At 54.0% G+C, this 20,342-nt stretch overlaps 1 protein-coding gene across 2 annotated transcripts in view; it reads right to left on the bottom strand.

Annotated features, from left to right (window-relative positions):
- Positions 1–20,342, bottom strand: part of CORO2A (coronin 2A) — a 53,441-nt gene that overhangs the window by 26,491 nt on the left and 6,608 nt on the right. The gene's annotated exons all lie outside the window — the stretch shown is intronic.

Below are 20,342 nucleotides of genomic sequence, written 5' to 3'. Positions count from 1 at the left end.
AGCCTCTGGACCCCAAGCCTAGCTGTATTCCTCACCCTCCTCCCCAACCTGAGGTCACCCTTGGTCACTTTGGACTGACTACTGCCCTACAAAGGCCAAAGCCAGCCTGGCACTCAAGGCCTTCCAGTGAGGTTCCCCTCCGATATTTCAAGATGCACCTTTTCTTGCTCATCTTTTAAAATGTACTTTCTAGATAAAGAACCTTCCAGCTTCCTTTGTACCTGCTCTTGCATTTCCAGTCCCTTGTCTTCCCCCTCTGCTTGGCCTGCCCTTCCCAGTAATCCCTGCACCCATCTCCACAAGTCCGAACCCCCCCTTCTCCAGCACCCAGGGCCCTCCTCCAGAGTCTTCCTTGCTACCTCAGGTAGTAGAGCCCCCGTCCTCTCCTCTCTTCTACCCCCACCAGCTGTGTCTCCTGCCTGCCCTCAGGCCCCTGATACTGTCTGCCCTGATTCCTGCGTCTGGTGTCAGGGGTCACCTACTCTGCCACTGGCAGGTTCTTCAGAGAAAGGCCTGGAGCTCTGCTGCAGGAGTGCCCAGCACAGAGCTCTGCTCACCCCCAGTTTCTAGGAAATTCCCAAGGGCAGGCATGGTTGGCTGGGCACCCCTAGGGTCAGCACAAAGAAGGCATCTGCTTTGTGGTTAAGTTCAAAGGCACAAGATTAAACTGTTGACATCAAGAGGTCACGGTGGGGGTGCCTGGGTGGCTCAGTGGGTTAAACCTCTGCCTTCGGCTCAGGTCATGATCTCAGGGTCCTGGGATTTAACCCCATGTTGGGCTCTCTGCTCAGTGGGGAGACTGCTTCCCCCTTTCTCTCTGCCTACTTGAGATCTCTTTCTCTGTTAAAAAAATAAATAAATAAATAAAATCTTAAAAAAAAAAAAAAAAAAAGAGGTCACAGTGACTGGGGGTCTGACATGTGAGCCAAACCCTCCACAGGAAGCCCACCAGCCTCCTGGGACAGATCTGTCCTGCGTAGCTCAGACATTTCAACTCTCTTTTCAGGAGATACATTTGCTAGAGCTCCAGGAAGCCGCCCAGAATGCAGGGGGAGACTAATTGACGTCCATCCGGTCCCAGAAAGGATGTAAGAAGCCTTACAGAAGTGGAGAGCATGCAAGATAGAAGCACACGGAAAAGCCACGGCGAGGCAATGGGGACAGAGGGAAAATGCAGGAACAAAGAGATCACCCGGGATTCGGAGGAGCTGAGCTACTGAATGTGTGCTGTCAGGTCCTCCACATAGTGGAGGTGCTTCTCCGACATGGGTCTGAGCCTCCTAGTGGCCAATTCAATAAGGGAAACCGAGTTGGAAAGGGATTTAATCAGTGTGTGGAAGATATAAGACACATGCTAGGCATAGCCCATCTTTTCTCTGCCCTGCGTCCTGAGGGAAATGGGTCCTGGACACCTTCTTACAAAAGAACAGCAAGGATCAAGATGTCCCTAGGCTCTTGGTCATTACATGGCAGCTGAGGAGCTGCCTTGGGCCGGGGCTTGGGGTAGGAAAGCAGCGGGCAAGTCAGCAGGCTCAGCTCCAGGCCCCCCAACTCTGCCTCACCTTCAGCAGCCGCAAATGTTGAACATACGGTGTGACAGAGACATAAACCGGCAGAGCGAACCCCTGAGCAAGTGGGGCTGTTTGTCCCCGAGGGCAGTCTATCCGTCCCAGCACCCTGCCCTGAGCAGCCCCAACCAGTGGTAGCCTGGTGATGGCCGCCTATGCTCAGTGTGGCTGGAGCACAGGAACCCAGGGGGAGAGGTGGCCAGGGAGGCAGGACCCACATCATCTCAGGAGCCAAGGAAAAGGACTTAAACTCTCAGGGCAAGGCAGAGCTGCTGCAGGGATTCCAACAGGCGCCGAGGAGCTGAGCTCACTTTTGGGTGATTCCCTTGATTGCCAAGAGCAAGACAGCATGGAACAGGTGAGAGATGAGGATCACCGGGGCTGAAGCAGGGCAGAGGGGACAGAAAAGGGGGTCAGGTCCATGGAAAAGCAAGGCGGGGGGGATAAACTGGCGTTTGTGTCAAGTGCTGTGGGCAGTGGGGTAAGAGGGCCGGTGGTGGCTGCAGAAATCACCTTGACCTGAGCGGCATCACCCGTCTGGGGCCCTCCTGCCACCCCTGGTGCTCTCCCTTCACAGCCCGGTGCTCGGCCCCACACTTGAGGGATGGCTCCCTGCCCAGAGTCAGGGTCAGGGTCAGGGTCAGGGTCGGGAGGTCTCAAGAGGCCCAGGCAAGGACCCTCCTTCAGCTCAGTCACTCCACGGCAATGATAACTCACAGTTTTCAGGGTGCTTGCTATGTGCCAGGTGGCATTCCCCGTGCTTCCCTGTATGGACTTAACAGGTAGCTGCTACCTTGCTCCCCAGTACAGAGGCAGAGAAGTTGAGGCAGAGAAGCAAAGGAGAACCCACGCGAGGTCACACAGCGAGCAAGCTGGAGCTGAGGGCTGAAGCGAGCCCCCCACCCCCCGAGCCTCCAGCTCCAGGTTCCCGCAGATAATGACGGTGATGAGGAGTCTCGTTCCTACCCATCCCATGCTTGATCTCGCCTCAGCCCAGAAGCAGAGGCATCACAACCGTTCTCACCACCACTTTACAGAAAAGTAAGGCTCAGGAAACTATGCGACACCTTCTGGAAAGAGGGCTCTTTGCTTCCACTGTTGAAGCCAGTAACTGTGGAACAGTGACAGAAAGCTAAAACTGTGTTCACGACCTTCTGTCCCCTTGCCCCCAACTCCACTCCCCAATCTACACCACCCTACCCCACCCCGGGCGCCTTATCTCCCCTGGCAAAGTTCTTCCAGACCTGTTGCCTCAGACAGAAACATGCAGAAGTGGGGCATTAGGGCCAAGCCTGGCCGTGTCTCCCTCTGCCCGCAGTATGGGGGTGTGCACCCATATACGTGGGTGAAGTCTGTGCAAATGTGTGCTGTGTGCAAATGCGTGCATGAGTGCAGCATTCACCATAGGCACGGGTGTGCAAGCACATGAGCATCTCTTTGGGTGTTTGGTGCATCTGGGCGTGCATGGGTGTTATCTGTGCATAAATGAATTTAGGGACTCAGCATTTCAGAGAATGGATTTTATTTCCCCCACAAGCAGGCACTTGCCTGGAAATGTGGACTGCAGTGGGCCCTTGGGACCTGGAGGGCCCTCGCCCATGGGCTGGGCCAGAACGGCCTATCTGGGCCAGGTTTAGCCCATGCCACCAGTCCCGTCCTGCCTGGTGCCATCAAGTGGGCCCACATCAAAGCCACAGCATGCCTTTCTTAGGTGTGGCAGGCTGGCTCACTGGGGCACAAAGTGTATGGGGGGGTGGCTTGTGTGGCTGCTATCCCCATGCGTGTTTAGCAGGCCTGATGCCACGGGATTAGGCTTTGTGGGCTGAAAATTCCCTGCCCCCCCCCAAAAGATTAGTCATCTCTGGGTTTTAACATCCCATTGAGTTTATTTCTTAATGCCTGAGAGAATGGCTTGCTGCCTGTCCCATCCCTTCCAGCTCCCCTGCCAGGTAGGTGCAGGGTCTTGTCCCACTTGAGGGCAAAACTGAGGTGCCGGGGAAGTGCCTTGACCAAGATCACACTAACAGGAGCAATGGGAGGTGGGAAGCAGAAGCCAAGGCTTGCCCCAGAGGCCCCTCTTCCTGCTACACCTTCCTCTCTGACGAGTGTCACACACACAACACACACACACACACACACACACCCTTTTCCCACTGTGTGTGTGTGTGTGTGTGTGTGTGTGTGTGTGTGTGACAGGAGCAATGGGAGGTGGGAAGCAGAAGCCAAGGCTTGCCCCAGAGGCCCCTCTTCCTGCTACACCTTCCTCTCTGATGAGTGTCACACACACACACACACACACACACACAGACATACAGACACACACACACACACACACACACACACACACACACACACACCCTTTTCCCACTGGGCCCCCCAAGGCCTGTCTTCCCAGCCTAACCAGGTCTCACTGCAGGACAAGGGTTAGCTGCGGGGTGAGCTGGGTGTGGCACAAACTAGCATTATGGATTATTCTTTAATTGCCTGTTCCTGGCCTCAGGGAAAGCGTGACTTGACCTAATTTAGCATTAGACTCAGGCGAGAGTTGGGGTCTGGTGCTGCTGGTTACTATGATCCCTTTGTAAGCTTGTGGTTCCTCATGGAAGATTTGCAGTGTTATTTGTTCTCTTAAGACCTGCCCTGTGCTTGTGCCTTGGGAGGTCAAAAATCACCATGCTTAGGTCAATGCAGTTAACAGAGGGGAACTAGAACCATGGTTTCCTAGGCTTAAAAAAATGCAAAAAGGAGTGCCTGGTTGGCTCAGTGAGTTAAAGCCTCTGCCTACGGCTCAGGTCCTGATCGCAGGGTCCTGGGATCAAGCCCCGCATCGGGCTCTCTGCTCAGTGGGGAGCCTGCTTCCTCCTCTCTCTCTGACTGTGTCTCTGCCTACTTGTGATCTCTGTCAAATAAATAAAAATCAAAATCTTTAAAAAAAAAACAGAGAAAGAAAAAGAAAAAAGACTACGGTAAGAAAAAGAATACTCTGAAGGTGATCTACAAAGACCAAGAGTTAACACCTAATTATGGGTGGGTCCCTCACCTTGACTCCAATTCCTGACCAAACTATTATCCATCATAGAGCTTATCCTGACCTTGACTCCAAACTTGACAGGAAATCTTTCTCTTTCATCCTGAATCTTTATCAGGGCCTCTGATTCACGCCTGAAGGAGGCAGGACACCTGGATCAGGAAGCAAGGCCCAAGTGAGGTTCAGGCAGCCTGCTGTCGACACGTGTCTCTGCTTAACCAGCCATTCCCAAGGAGGCTTCCTTTCTCACCAGGCAGAAAGAAGAAACCACAGGTCTTAGTGACCTCCTGCTAGTGAGAATTTTATCCAGTTTCTGCTCACGAGTTTCTGCTCATCTGAGGCCAGGCCCTGGTTTATTTGTCACTTCTTGGCATAATCTCTATTTTTGCCTTCCACGGGCCAGCAATAGGGTCTGCAGTGACACAGCGGGAGCGAGGGACCTGGGGCCTCAGGGTCTCACCCCACTGGCTGTTTTCTTCCTTCCTTCAGAGCGAGAAGAGGCCTTGTCGCTCTCCACAGAAGCAGGGGGATCACGTGTCCTGGCTTGCCCGGGATGTGGGGAGAAGAGTTGGGGGACGTACTCCTGATGCTAAAATGGAAAATGCCTGGGAAAGTCCTGGGCAAACAGGGGCAAGTTGGGCACCTCACCAACCTCAGGGGTTTCCAGAAAACTCTTATCTGATTCACAAACAACGATTCTGAGTCACTTGTAACCTTGACTCTGGCAACCTGCTCATTGAGGCCCAACATTCTGAACCAGAGCATGGCACTTTCAAAGCAGAACACAAGGTTTGTCAAGGAAGGTGAAGCTGCCTTAATTCAATCAGCAAGCTTCATCTGCTGTTGGTGCACTGCTTCTTCTGGGCCAGGCCTCGTGCTGACACCGGGGTGCAGGGACGGGGGATGGGCAGTGCTGTCCCTGCTCTGCGCCTGTGGACGCCACCCAGGGACATGGCTGAGGGCAGGAAGTTGGGAGATGGCGTGATCTTAGCCTGCTAAAGCACGGGGCCGCGGGCTGCGACTCTGAAGGCATACGAGCATAAGGGACATCAGATCACTGGGTGTGGGACCCCCACCCCGGCTCTGTCTGACACGGGGCCCCTGTGGCTTCTAGATTAAAGTCACAATGAAGTACAAGGAAATAAAATGTAAAATGCAGCTCCTCCATCACCTTTGCAACGTTCCACGTGCCCTACATGTGGCTACTGGGTACCCAGTTAACAGTGTAACTACAGAGTAGGTCCCCCACACCTATGTGACTTTGGGTGGGTGACTTCACTTGTTTGTTCCTTCACCAGCAAAATTCGGCACAGTAACAATTAACAGCTACCGCATCGCTTACTTTGCACAAGGTAGGCTCCGTGTCCTAACTCAATCCTCAAAGCAATCCCCTGTTATCATCCCATTTTTACAGCGGAGAAAGCTGGGGGCCCAGAGAGGTTAAGCAGCTTGTCCAAAATCACACAGCGGCTGAGCTTGGCATTTGAAGCCAAACTGTTGAGTCCTGGGTCCACACTCTCTCACGGGGCTCCCTGGACAATTAAATAAGATAATCCACACAGCATATGGAGTGATGCTGGGTGCATACTTAGTGGTCAACAAATGTTTGCTGTTAAGACTGCTGTGGTCCCAAATTTACCGCACTCTAGGACGTGATGTCGTATGTGTTGAGGGCCCAGCATTTTGGAGATCTGAGTAAAAATCCCAAACCAGAAAGTACAAAGCAGCCCCCTAGGCACAGAGTTCTGACCCCTGGTGCCCACCACGGTGGTGGAGGGCGCAGACAAGCACTCATGAAAAGCTAACTAGTAATCCCTCTTGGTCGAGAGGAACCTGAAGAGTGTATGTGTGCATCTCCCCGGCAGGGTCAAAGCCCTCGGAGGGAAAGCCGGCGGCCTCGCTCAGCCCTGTGTCAAGGAGGCTGGGGTTCCTGGTGGGTTCTGGGTGGGAGCGGTGCTGGGCAAGACAGGGGAAGCCTTGGGATTTCCTCCATCAGCACAGCCCAGCTGGCAAGTAAAAACAGCCCCGTCTCCAGGCTCTCTCTGCTGTGGGGCCCCTCCCCTGCGCCCATCTCCCTTCTTCCAGGTCTCCGGTCCTTCTGGTCCAGCACAGATGCCTCCCGGCAGGCCCACAGGAAATACAGCCTGAGTCACAGACAGAGCCAAGAAAATGCCTCTCTCCTCCTGATGAGATTAGGCCCAAGGGAGTGCTTCCTCCTGACATCTGACACTGCCCAGAGCCCTGGCACCAAAGAGGGGCAGGGCACCTCCAGGGACAGCCTGACCTCCTCTGCCCCATGGCCCCCCACTGTCCTCTACCCCTCCCTCAAGTCTTGCAAAGCCTGGCCAGCCTTTTCTCTGGGCCTCACTCCCTTTCTGCCCCTACCCCAGCCCAGGGCTCCTTTCCTGACCTCACTCAGACACCATCATTTCCCCTAAGACCTACCACCCCAGATCCCCTCTGTCCTCAGAATCAAGCCCCCTGCTGGATTTGGGGTGTGGGGCCCCACACTCCACCGGCCACATCTCATCTCCACAAACTCAACCTTTAGCCAAAATGGTTTATCTGCCTTCCCCTCAAAGCACCGTGTTTTCCCCAGGCACACCATCTTTGCTCATGTCCCCTTCTCTCTGCCTGGAAGCAAATCAGCCCACGCTAAGTACTTAACTGGGCTCCTAGGATGCTCCTCGTTTCCCTCCACCTTCCTGGGCCCAATAGAACCACCACCAGCTCACCAGCCAGAGCACTCTCTATTCTCTGAAGCAGCCTAGAGCATGGAGAGAGGAGAATCAGGTTCAAATTCTGGACCTCAACCTGTCTCTGGGCCTCAGCATCCGCATGGGTAAAAGGGTATCCTACGATCCACCTCATGGAGGCTTACCAGGCATTGAACAAGGTAACGGCTGTAAAATACCTTGCAAACCTCTGGTACCAAGAAAGAGCTCAGCTGTGGTTGTGTTCTTCCCTCCCAGGTCCTGCTGCCCACGCTCCTGCCTGCTCCCTCCGTCCAGCCTTCCAGCCATCCGGCCATCAGACTGCCAAGTCCGAATGGTTCTCCCCTCTGCTTTGCCCACACGCAGGCCAGATCCCACAAGCATGTACCGGAGTGGGGGCACGGTGCAGGGGGACCCACCTGGCTCCTGGACTCCTGCACTCACGCCATGAGCCTCTTCTGAACCCCTCTCTGGACACAAGGAACAGTGGGCAGGGCGGGGGGTGCGCTGAGCCTGTAATTTTCCTAGTTGGTATGCTGGTCAGGTGGGAGAGCCCTGATTCTGACACCAGTCTGCTCCCTGACCTTGGGCAAATCTCCATCCCCTCTAAGGTTTCGTTTTCTCAGGCAGGTAATACTCTTACCTTGCCCGACTGTTAGGACGGTCCACTAAAGCTCTGCAGCCCACATGCACCAAAACCCGGGACTGGGAGGACGACGGGGCTACCTATCAGCTGTCCTAGTCCTTGGAGGCCTGGGGCCCTTCTTGTCTTGCTCCTCTAGAGAGACAGAACCTGGCTTCTTCCTGTTTATTCCCCTAAGTCAGGCCCAGACCAAAACTTCAGGCAGCTTTATTGCCCCACAATCTCCTTATCTGAGAGTTTCAAGAGACAAGGGTCACTGGGGACTTTCTAAAGCCACCTTCAGGAGGGTGACAACCTGGAGGTTCCACTGCTTCCTCACCATTCATCTCCCAGCGGAGCTTCTGAATCTGTCTTTGGACAGAGAGGGCCACTGAGGCCCGGACTGGGAGAGTGCCTGGCTCAGGGTTCCACAGTGAGCAGAAGCCCTCCAGCCCCTGTTCTGGGATGGGCACCTGTCAGCGGCAGGGGCCACCTCCAGCCCACAGCTCAGCTCCCACCTTGCCATGTTGCTGGGACCCTGGGGCCCAGGGGGACTCCAACCTGCATTCCTGGAGCCCTCCCAGAGCTTGGCTTGTGCTGGGCACTATAGGGGGAGAGGCGACGATGACCCTGGCAGGGACTTCTGCCCTCCAGGGGGATCAGGTAGATGGGAGAGGCCAACATGGAACCAGTGAGCTCAGTTCAGGGCGAACGGGACTGACCAGGCTGCAGCGGGAAGGTGGGAATCCCAGGAGTGGGTGAGAGCCTCGGGGCAGGTCTGTTTGAGGCCAGCCTGAAAGGCTGAGTCGGGTGAGCTGAGCACAGAGTGATGGGGGACGGGGGTGCGTGCTGTAGGTGGAGGAAGTGAAAGACACAGCCAGGGAACGAACCACAAGGGGTCAGGTCTGGTTGGGGTCTGGGCAAGGGAGCAGTGAGGGCCCCGCCAACGGCTCCGAATCTGGCTAAGGCCTTGGCACCTGAGACCACAGGAAGATGCCAGTTTGAAACCAGTGGTGTGGCGACGTGACGGCTGCCATAAAATGTGGGTCCAGCTATTAGGTAGTTAGAATGTCTGGCCAGAGGAAGTATTTTCTTTCCTCAACTTTCAGCTTGTATCTAAGGAAGAAACAGGTGGGTGAGTGGGTCTTGTTTCATGGCTGGTTGTAGTCGGCTGGAGGGGGAAGCCGTGGGGCATGAAGAGGAGGAGGGGGGAAGAAGATTCTGAGGACTTCCTTGTCTGGGCTTGGGAGGAAAAGAGCGTGCCTGACTGGGGGAGAGCGCAGAGCCTTGGGCTTGCTGGCCAGGAGTCAAGGACTGACCTGTCTCCACAGGTGTCAGCAATTTGAGAGAGCCACGGAGCCGGGAGGCCTGGCTCGTAGGTCACATCTCAGTCAGCAGCTAGGACTTTACATCAAAAAATAGTCTCGGGGCGCCTGGGTGGCTCAGTGGGTTAAGCCTCTGCCTTCGGCTCGGGTCATGATCCCAGGGTCCTGGGATCGAGCCCCACATCAGGCTCTCTGCTCAGCGGGGAGCCTGCTTCCTCCTCTCTCTCTGCCTGCCTCTCTGTCTGCTTGTGATCTCTCTCTCTCTGTCAAATAAATAAATAAATTTTTTAAAAAATTAAAAAAAAATAGTCTCCTTTTCCCCCTCAACCCATTCCTGTGCTGAGTCCCCAGATACGCCTGAGGGCCAGCCTGCCTGTTTCCTGCTCCTGCCTGGGCAGCCCAGCCCAGCACATGGGCGGGGGGTGGGGCACTGGCTGTCCCTTCCTGCTTCTCTGCCCCACTGCTTAGGAACGCGGACATAATGCTTGGCCTTCACCAATTCTTCAGGTAGCAGCTGCAACAGCGGCCAGGGGAGGACAGCCAGGCCACCGTCCCCCCAACTTCCACCCTCCCTGAGCTCCTCTTGAATCATCTGTTCGGACTGGGCCCATGGACCAGGGAAGGCAGGCCATCCACCAGAGCCCAGGCTGAGGAGGCCCCTCTGGCCCAAGGCAGACTCTCTGCTAGGACTGGTGCCCGTATCTCATGCACATTCTGTGTGAAGCTTTCCAACAGCAGGTCTCAACCCAAGGGTGCACCAGAATCACCTGGAAGGCTGATTCACTCCCCAGATCACTGGGCCCATCCTGGAGTTTCTGAGTTAGCAATTCAGTAGCAGCACCTGAAAACCAGCATTCCCAACAAGTTCCCAGGTGACCATGAAGCAGTTGACTGGGGACCACCCAGAGCCACCGCCCTACAAGTCAGCTCTGTGATTTGCAGAGTCCTTCCTGTTGGGTTCACTCCTCACGTCCACTTCGGCGGTGGGGGGGGGGGGTTTACCCCCTTCGGGTGGACACAGCGAGCTGTGCTCCGCTCAGAGCACTTCTCTGAGGTTACACAACCACGAGACAGCAGGAACCTGTCCTCCAAACGCTCCAGGAGCACACAACCGCTTCCTAACTGGGGGCCACTGGGGGCTGTGATTCTTGCCTTTCCATCTCGCAAATATTCTCGGTGTACAAATGGGAGGGTCAGGCCAGTCCTCAAGAACCAGCAGGTGCTCGGCAGCTAGCTTCACCCTCTGAACTGCAGGCATCAAGGTCAGGTGGTCAAGACACAGGCTTCAGAGTCAGAGACCCAGAGAGAAACCCAGACTCTCCTTCTCTAGATCTTGCAACTACATGGGCACCGACCTCTCCCCACGTTGCTATGAAATGGCGCTATGGTTGCTATGAAAAGGCTGAACTGAGCGGTTAGACCGGCACACAGTGAGTCCTCAACAAACGGCAGCAACTGGTGGGCCAGGGAGGGATGTGCGGAAAGATATTAAAACCTGTCTGTGTCTCAGTCTTCCCATCTGTAAACTGGGGTCAACGACAGAACCTAACTTACAGGGAAATGGTAAGGATTCGATGAGTTTATTCCTTTAAAATGCCTTACAGTGGGTGCCTGGGTGGCTCAGTCGGTGAAGCATCTGCTTTCAGCTCAGGTCATGATCTCAGGGTCCTGGGATCGATCCCACATGCTCAGTGGGGAGTCGGCTCCCCCTGCTTGAGCATGCTCTCTCTCACTTTCTCTCTGGCAAATAAATAAATAAAATCTTTCTAGAAAACCATTTAAAAAATATAAAATAAAATGCCTTAAAGCAATGCCTGGCATGGGGGCAGCTCCGACACGAGCTCCTTTTTGTCAAGGGCGGTAATTTCAGCACCCGAGCGCACACTTTTCATTAAGGCATGTCAGCAAAACCATTAAAGAACAGAATAGGCTATTGTGAGATCAAAATTTAAAAATCACAGTGGTGCTGGTTGTACAAACAGCGTGAATGTACTCCAGGGCACAGAACTAAAAATGGTTACAATGGCAAATTTTATGCGATGTAAATTCTGCCCCAATAAGAAAGGAAGAAAAGAGCTAGCAGCCCCTAGGTATCCGGCTGGCTCTCCCCTGGCTCTCCCAGGCCATCAGCCGGCTCCACCCTTCCTGCTCTACTTTCCCCGGGGAGGACGTCCTCCCCCCCCCCTTTTTTTTTTTTAAGATTTTATATTTATTTGAGAGACAGAATGAGAGAGAGAAAGAGAGAGAGAGAGAACGAGAGGGGGGAGGGTCAGAGGGAGAAGCAAGTCCCCACTGAGCAGGGAGCCTGATGTGGGACTCTATCCCGGGGCTCCAGGATCATGACCCGAGCTGAAGGCAACCAACAGTCGCCCAGCCGATTAAGCCACCCAGGCCCCCCTCCCACCCCTTTCACTCCTGGCTAGTGGGGCCTTCTCTGCCCGCACTGCCCTCAGCAGAAGGGGCTGCGATAGGGCGAGTGTCCTCACAACTTTCCCAGGCCCTTTCAGGAAAGGCCTGGAGGAGCTGTGCCTGGACAGAGGAGTTCTCTTCCCATCCCCTTCCTGCAGGCTTCCTGACCCTCTGCGGGCCTGGCTCCTGCTGCTCTTGGGGCAGAAAGAGCTGAGGGAGCAGTATCGGCTCACAGGGACTCTCCTTGGGCTTGGCTGGGTTTCCCACTCTGCGCAGGGAAGGCACAGATATGTTCTGAGACCAGGGGCCCAGCTCCAGTCTGCTCTGCCTCCATTGGCTGTGTGACCCTGTTCAAGTCATTGCCCTCTCTGGGCCCCAGGGCCTGATCTGTACAATGGGAGTGTGCATCTCTGCTTGCCGCAGTCCTGAGGCTTTAGGGAGGCTCTGAAGGGAGAACGGGGTGGGGGGGAGGGGGCACATGTGCTTTGTTTCTTTACTGTGTGGTATGACCACATGGAGAGGAAGCAGAGATGGCTACAGACACAGTCGGGCCTGGCTCAGGCACTGGTCTCACCACATACCCGCTGGGACACCTTGGGCAGGCTAGTCAACCTCTCCAGGTCTTAGGTTTTGTCATCCTAAAGTAGTAAATGAGTTCATATATGGCCAGCACTTAGAACACTGCCTAGAACATGGCAAATCCAAGATAAATTCAAAATAAGTAATAATAGCATTCTACTGAGTACTCACTGTGGGCTAGGCACTTTCCTACTGTATTTAACTGTATTAATGGGTTGAAATGAACGTTTAACAAAAATGCATAAGGTGACCAGAGCTTACAGATTAAACCAGAAGCACAAAGTGTCCATGTCGTTTTTTTCTCCTCCATGTGGCAATGCTTAAAGATCTAAAGACTTGGGGGTGGAGGGGATCACCTGTGTTGGGAGGCACCCGAACCCCCTTAACAGGCTGGCAGCAGAGAAAACCTTGTGCCCCTCCCCCAAGCCCTCTGTGCTGATTTAAAGCTCTAATTCTTATCTAATCTAATTCTGAGCCAGACGCACTCACTCCTGCTCTCAAATGATCTTATTACATCTGGGGCAAAAAAACAGGACTGCCCAGCCTCGGGGACCTGGGTGGACATCCAGCCCAGCTCTCAGTCCTCCTTTCCACACCATTCTGTCTGAAAAGTCTGAGGGTCTTGGCTTGTACCATTCTAGTGATGGGAAGCTCACTCCTTCCGGGAACAGGGCAGATCCACTGTCACACTTCCTTCTCCCACTGAGTGGAAATCCCCAGTTCCCCTGCCTCTGTTCCTCCAGCTCTACCAACGGCACCCATGGCCTTCGCCCCATGGCAACCTTTCAGACAGGGGTCCATGCAGGGAGGGGGAGTTTCTTGTGTGACTCAGGTTCCCATCTCCCCACTTTCATCGCCTCCCCATAATGTTCCGAGCTGTCCCCATTTGACACCTAGGTTGGAGCCCAAACCAGACTCAAATCCTCCAGATGGGGGCTGAGAACCACTCAGTGGAGCAGGTACCCCCAAAAGACCCTAGATTCACTTCTTAGAATAGTAGCACTGGCCAGACCTCAAGAGCTCATGGGGTACAGAAAGGGAAATTGAGTCAGCTTGTCCGGGGACATCCATAAAGGGCAGAACCAGGAATGGGATCTGGATTTCTGGCACCCCAGCCTGGGAGAGTCCTCTAAGACATGGAACAAAGTTCCCTTTGATCCTGTGACTGGATACAGTACCAAATATTTTTTTCCTTATCTGTGTTGCTGTTCTCAGAGGGACAGATTCCAAGCATGGCTGGGGAAGAAGGCTTCTAATTGTGAGGCGCGGGGGTGGGGTGGGGTGGTCATTCACCCCAGCTGGACCCTCCCGAGACTCAGACTTTGAAAGGAGGGCTGCATTTCTCCAGACTGCGGTTTACGCTGAGAAGAATGGGGCTTCTTAGGGTCAGGCGGGGAGACAGACCCCAAGTCTTTGCTGCCAGAAAGGTCAGCACAGCCGCAGCCCCACAGTGGGAAAGGTGAATGGGGAAACATAGACTCACACTACATTCTTCATGCCTCCTGCCAGAGACAGATTCCTGTGCTGGGTTCTGTGGACCCAGAGGTAGCAATGGGGTGTCTGCCCGGGGAACAGGCAGAAGAATGGAGAAATCACACCCTACCTGAACAAATCACAAACGAGGTGATTTGTCAGAAGGGGCAGCTGCAGAGAAAGGACCAGGAAGTTAGAGCAGGGAGGCTTTTTTTTTTTCCTGATCATGTACTTTTCGAAAGAGAAAAAAATGAACCCCACCCACCAATATTTTATATTTTATACACGTTACTACTCTCAGGAGCTACGAGGCACAATGTATACATGAGGCGAGATTCATCGCTAACCAGAGTGACTCTAAAGCTGTATTTCAAATAGCGCCCCTCCCCCCAATTTAAAAAACAGCTTGGGCTGACTTCTTATCAGATTGGATTAGTTTGTCACTGTTTTTTTTCCCCCTCTTCGTGTGGCTGCGGATGTGACCATGGCCAGAAACCCAAGTGTTAATTTCTTGTCCAACAGTACTCATATTATTAGAACCACTAACAACCCACTGTTCAGATAGCAATCTTCTTTTTTTTTAAAGATGTATTTATTTGACACAGGGAGAGAGTGAGAGCACAAGCAGGGAGAGTAGCAGGCAGAGGCAGAGGGAGCAGCAGGCTCCCTGCTGAGCAGAGAGCCCGATGCGATGCGGGGCTCCATCCCAGGACCCTGGGATCATGACCTGAGCCCAAGGCAGAGGCTTAACCCACTGAGCCACCCAGGCGCCCTCAGATGGGAATCTTCTAAAACCACTTGTCCATTTTGTGATGATTAGTTTTGTTCAAACTGGTTAATATAATCCACAAAGCCAATCTGGATTAATTAGTCTGGATTAATTTGGATTAATTTGGATTCATTAACCAGGTTAAATTAACTATACTGAGCTCCCGAAAAGAGAGCAGGGGCATGCTTGCCATCCCTTCTCAGAGTACTTTCCCCTTCTCTGCATAGACTTCCAGAGACACGAGACACGAGGCTGTCTGACGGCCTGAGTGGTGTCGGTGGGTCTGCATCTCCCAACCTTGAGCAAAGCCGAATGATCGTCTCAATAGAGCTCTTCCCTGCGCCCCAATAAGTGTCTTGCACCCCTCACTTGGGAGGCCACCAGAACAGAAGCCGGGGAGACCAGCAGGATTTTCAGGCTGCACAGGATGGTAGAGATCGTCTAGTCTAACTCCCTCCCCTTACAGGTGAGGAAACAAGGCCTGGGTGAGGGATGTGACTAGCCTACCGCAGAGCCCAGAGAGAACACAAATGTCTAGTTCTTGATGTGCAAACCAGCTGCTTCCATGTCCCCGCCTCAGTCCAGCCCCTTCCTCGGCTATTCTCGGCTCCCTGCCCCTCTCAGCCCTCTGCAGCTGTATCCCCCGTGCCACGAGGTCGGCCACTGGCTCTGAGGCCGGCTGAAGGTGGCAAGGAGGTGATGTGTGTCCCAGTCAAGTTATAGGTGCTATCAGGATGGGAAGGGGGGACACAGGGAGCCATCAGTAGGCCACGGTTCTAAGAGTCGCTCTGCTTCCCTCTGTAGCCTTGGTTCCTTGTCTGTGAAATGGGACCAGTCAAACCCAGCTCCTGGGTTTGCTATTTGGATACCCATGAGGTCCCCTTGATGTCTGTGGGCTGGGAAGTGACCCCTGAGGGGTGCTACGGTTATCCTTACACTCTGGAAGGTTTTGTTTAGGCAATGGGATCCAGGGGGTGAGATCTAGAGTCTGTGGAGTCTACCTCCGACTGCCAACCAGAGCCCTGGACACTGCAGGGCTTGGAGCCCCGGCAGCCCAGTGGTCCCCCGAGGTGCCGACCCAGGCCTGGTGTGGCGGTGGGCACCTGTGGGCATGGATCCCGGGCCTTCCAAGGCAGACCTTAAGTCCTGCTGCTGTCTCCACAGCTCTGCTCTCTGCTGCTCTCATCCGCCTCATCTCCACATCCCTCTCCCCTCCCCCACGCTGTCTTCCTAATCTCCCCACCTGACTTCTCCTAAGCGGAGTCCCATTTGGGCGACCCTGAGACAGAAGCATCCCTTCTTCCAAAACCTTCAGTGGCTTCTCCGTTGGGCATTCGAAGCTGAGGTGTGGCCCAGGAGTGAACCAAGGAGAGAGGTGGAGGCAAGGTGGGGGAGAGAAAGGGGGACAAGGGCAGCAGGGCTGGGTGCAGACAAGAAGGGGGTGCGATCTCCTCCCTCCCTCCCTCCCGTTCTTTTTTTTTTTTTTTTTAATTTTTTTATAAACATACTCTCTATAGCTCTACAATACCTCCCTTTCTTTTTAAAGATTTTATTTATTTGACAGAGAGAGACACAGCGAGAGAGGAAACACAAGCAGGGGGAGTGGGAGAGGGAGAAGCAGGCTTCCCGCTGAGCAGGGAGCCCGATGAGGGGCTCCATCCCAGGACCCCAGGATCACAACCCAAGCCGAAGACAGTCGCTTAATGACTGAGCCACCCGGGTGCCCCGGCGGGGGTGCATTTTCTATAGAGAACTTAAAAACAATAATAAGACTAAAAGTCTGACCTGTTATTATCATGATCTGCCTGCAATTCTCAACAGAAATGACAAAACACTCCCCTCTGCCAGGCCAGGCTGCTCCCGCCTCCTCTGCCCTTGGTGACTGCCCAGGACTGGATACTACGCCCTGGACCGAGCCAAACTGGACTGTGTTTGCCACAGCCCGAACAGGCTCAGCGTGCTCCCCGTCAGCAGCCCTGGCTTACACTGGTTCTCTTGCCAAGTCCCTCCAGCGCTCCACAGGCCCCGCTGCTGCCACAAGGTTCAGCTTAGTGGCTCCCCTTCGTTGTCTTCCCACATGCATCCCTGTGCACTCCTTGGCTAGCCACAGCTCCCCCCGCCCCCCGCCCAGGCCATGTGCGGACCCCGCAGCATCAGGTTCTCATCTCCCAAGGAAGACCGAGGAAAGGAAGCACCCCGTGCGATCTGGAACCTGCAGCACGGCAAAGCATACTAGCAGAGTCCCTGTCTCCCTGTGTGACCTCAGATCCATCCCAGATCCTCTCCAGCCTCAGTTTCCCCCTGTCCAAGGGCCGTATCCTCTCCAAAGGCCCTCCTTTCCTTGTCCTCAGTCACCCATTTCTCTTGGCCACACCCTGCACTTTGCCACCCTGTGAAAACGTTCCACCTGCTTCCAAAGTCACTAATCCAAGCGCCCCCTTGCTGACCGCCCACTGGGCGCTGCCTCAACTCCACTGCCAAGACTGGACACAGCCTCTCCATGAGGCCAGCTCCGGGATGGCGTCTGGGCCATCCGACCTCAGCCGCTTTCTTGTGTCCAGTGATCTGGGACACCCGCCCACAGCTCTGCCCCCGAGAGACGCCTCCTCTACCTCATCCCCGCCCATCTGCCTCTCTCTCCTCTCCATCCACGAGGTCCGTCACCTCATCCTCGCCAGAGACCTCTTCGCCCACTGACCTCTTTTCCCATCAGCCACCAAAAGTCTGGTGCTGGATGAACCAGGATACTTAAGGAGGGCTGGGGAAAAAATGGACAAAACCCAAACCAGGACATGTATCAGTGGGGTGACAGCTTTCCCACTACAGCTCTTCTCCTCCCGGGACCCTTCCCTCTGCAAGGCAGGTCTTGTGACGGCACAGCCAGGTCCCAGCGGTTGGCCAGGTGGCCTCCTCCTCCTCCTCCTCCAGCTGCCCATCACCAGCGCTCCTTGTACACCATCCACCCAGCTCTCATCCCACTGCTACCAGCGGCTCTCACCTGCACACACTCACCTACCTACCATCTTGGCCCCTATCTTATCAGAAGATGCCCATCTGAGCATGTCACTCCACAGCCACTGCTCCAGGAGCCCAAGGGTCTGGCCCACTCCACCTCTCTGGCCTCACCTGCCCAGGAATCAGAGCTGGAGACACTCAGAACTTTCAAGTCCTCAGAGGTCCCCGTCTGTCAGCCTCAGCATTGTTTCCTTGGTCCAGCAGCCTCCACTTCCCCCTGACTGGTCTTTGAGATCAGTTCAAAAGTCCTTCCTTTGGGGCATCTGTGGGGCTCAGTCAGTTAAGCGTCTGCCTTTGGCTCAAGTCATGACCCCAGAGTCCTGGGATCGAGTCCCACATCGGGCTCCCCACTCAGCAGGAAGTCTGCTTTCCCTTCTGCCCCTCCTCCCACTTGTTCTCTCAATCTCTTTCTCTCTCAAATAAATTAAAAAAAAAAAAATTAGAGTCCTTCACTTAGAATAGCCTTTTGCAGTTGACCCTGAACTGGACACATTCTCTGCTCTGTAAGCTTTGATGCCGTCTCTTCCCCAACAGGCACCTGTTGCAGGTTTTGTGGGACGCGAGGATTACTGTCTATTGCCTCTGGTCTGTGACCCCACCACGGCGGCACCTATGTCTGTTCTGCGGTGTGCTGTAACCCTAGCGCCACGCCGGGCTTCACAGGCACTCGGTGACCCATACGCAAATAAAGGTCTCATTCATAAGAGTAAATCGAAAAACAACTTTGTAGGAAATGAATGTGTGGGCCTTTCTGGGTGAGGCTCTAGGGTGATTGATCTGTGTGGGGCAGGTCTCTGTGGTCTCTCTCCAGGGTGGGCCGTAAGTCAACCTAGTCCTGATAATGATCATTAACAAGGATGAGTTTAATGAACCAGCCAAGAAGCTCTCTGAGCTCTTTCCTGTCCATTATCTCTCCAGCTCCCCTCCAGGCCTTCCCCCCATTACTCATATAGCCCTGGGCGTTTAATGACCAGTCCACAGGGGCATTTCTGAACTCCGAGCTGGCGTTATGTTCATTTTGCAATGTGAACACTGTCTTCTTCGGAAGGGCCAGCACTCAGGAGCCTTTGCTTTGTGAGGTTGGGTGAGGAAAAAGTGATGGATGGGTTCAAATCCCAGCTTTATCTTTTGCTGGCTGTGTGACCCTGCAAAAATCCCTTAACCTCTCTGGGCCCCTGTTTCCTGATCTGTAAACAGAGGACAAGACTATCTAGCCAGGAGGTTGACAGAGGATTAGATGAGTATATGTACATTAAGAATCTAGGGTGGGGCCCTCCTGCTTGTTGTTCTGATTGATTCCAAGACACATTTTTTTGACATTTAACATCTCTGAAACTGAAATGCAACTTAGAGTTTTCTGTTTTTCCTTTCTTAATGGGTTATAAAACAATGGCATATCTCACAACAGATGGTACCCTGCATCCAATAAAATATGACAGGAGATTAGTTTCTTTACTTCCCTTGTAAAGAGGCGGGAAGGTGTATGAGAGCCCCACGGACTGAAGACCAAGCGAGGGCATCACTGAGGGAGAAGGGTCTGCGGGGGTCGGCTTACTGAGGTGGGCCCCTGAAGCATTTACAAGGCCCCTGCCCTAGCCAGCGGGCCCTCTGGACCTGTTCCTGCCATTCCAGTCCCACTCAGGGGGTGGCCCAAGTGCCAGGAGAACACTTACCCTTCTGGACCTGACCCTGTGCTCCTGCTGCTGGGGCCTGCGGTCCTGCTTGGACAGTCTGCTCACCGTGCGGAGAGTGCTACCAGCCACCTTCAACCCCCGTCTCTGTCCCAGGAAGAGTCCTAGAACCTACTCCAGACACCTCTCCTTCAGTGCCGCCTCCAACCAGGCCACCCCTGGACCCGGTTCCCAACTGTCCTAAAGGCCAGCAGGGAGGATATCATCCAGGCCTCACCCAAGGCCACCTGCTGTGGGTGCCTCCTGGAACCCTCTAGCCTGCTGATGTCAGACCCTTATACTCTCTGCATTATACTGTCACATATATTACATGCGGACAACTTGTTCTAGAAATAAACATCAAATAGCGTGCAAAAATTTCAAAATATAGAAAAGACAAAAGTAAAAGCGATCATCAACCAGCTTCATGTGTCTGCGTATTTTCACATATTCACAAGTGTGGACATACATTCTTCTCCCATATTCAAACCCAAGCAGGCTCAGTGCCCGCACCGTGTTCACCATGTTCTCTGCCTTGCTTTTCCAGGTAATGAGACCTCGCGGACCTCCTTGACCCAGAACTATTTCTCCTCAGTGACCTCACGGCGCTCCCGTCTTCCACCCCTTCCCCTGGCACGTCCCTTAGCTCTCAGCCCCCCCTCCTGCCCAGGTCCTGAGACCCAGCCCATGCGTATGGCCCTGCGTTTCTGCAGGCACTCGTCCTCTTCAATGGGACAGGGCTGTGACTGGGTTACGGCTGTCCTCGGGCCCCCTCTAAGCACAGCCACACACCCCCCTACAGAAATACTCTTTAGCTCTTAAATCAAGGGGTATAAGGTGAACAGAGGCTCTCTGTCCCTGTTAGGTTTGATTGGAGGCCTTTTAAAATAGACCAGATGTTCTCTGAGACCCAGAAGGATGCTGGCCCTGTGTTTCTTAAACTGCCAGGGGCTCCAGACATCACAATAAGCAACAACAAACAGGTGCCTGACATTTTAGAGTTCAGAAGTACTACCATGCTCTTTATCCAATTTTAAGCCTCACAACCACCCTATAAATTAGGCAAAGCAGGTACTTATCTTTGGGCCATTCTACAGATGAAGAGGCTCGGGCTCAGAGAGGTGAGCCATTTACCCAATGGCCTTCTGCACTTTCTTCCCCTCCCATGTC

The sequence above is a fragment of the Mustela lutreola genome, chromosome 12, assembly GCF_030435805.1.
Source record: "Mustela lutreola isolate mMusLut2 chromosome 12, mMusLut2.pri, whole genome shotgun sequence".
Lineage (NCBI taxonomy): Eukaryota > Metazoa > Chordata > Mammalia > Carnivora > Mustelidae > Mustela > Mustela lutreola.
Note: the sequence above shows the minus strand (reverse complement) of the source record. Positions and strands in the feature narration are given on the sequence as shown.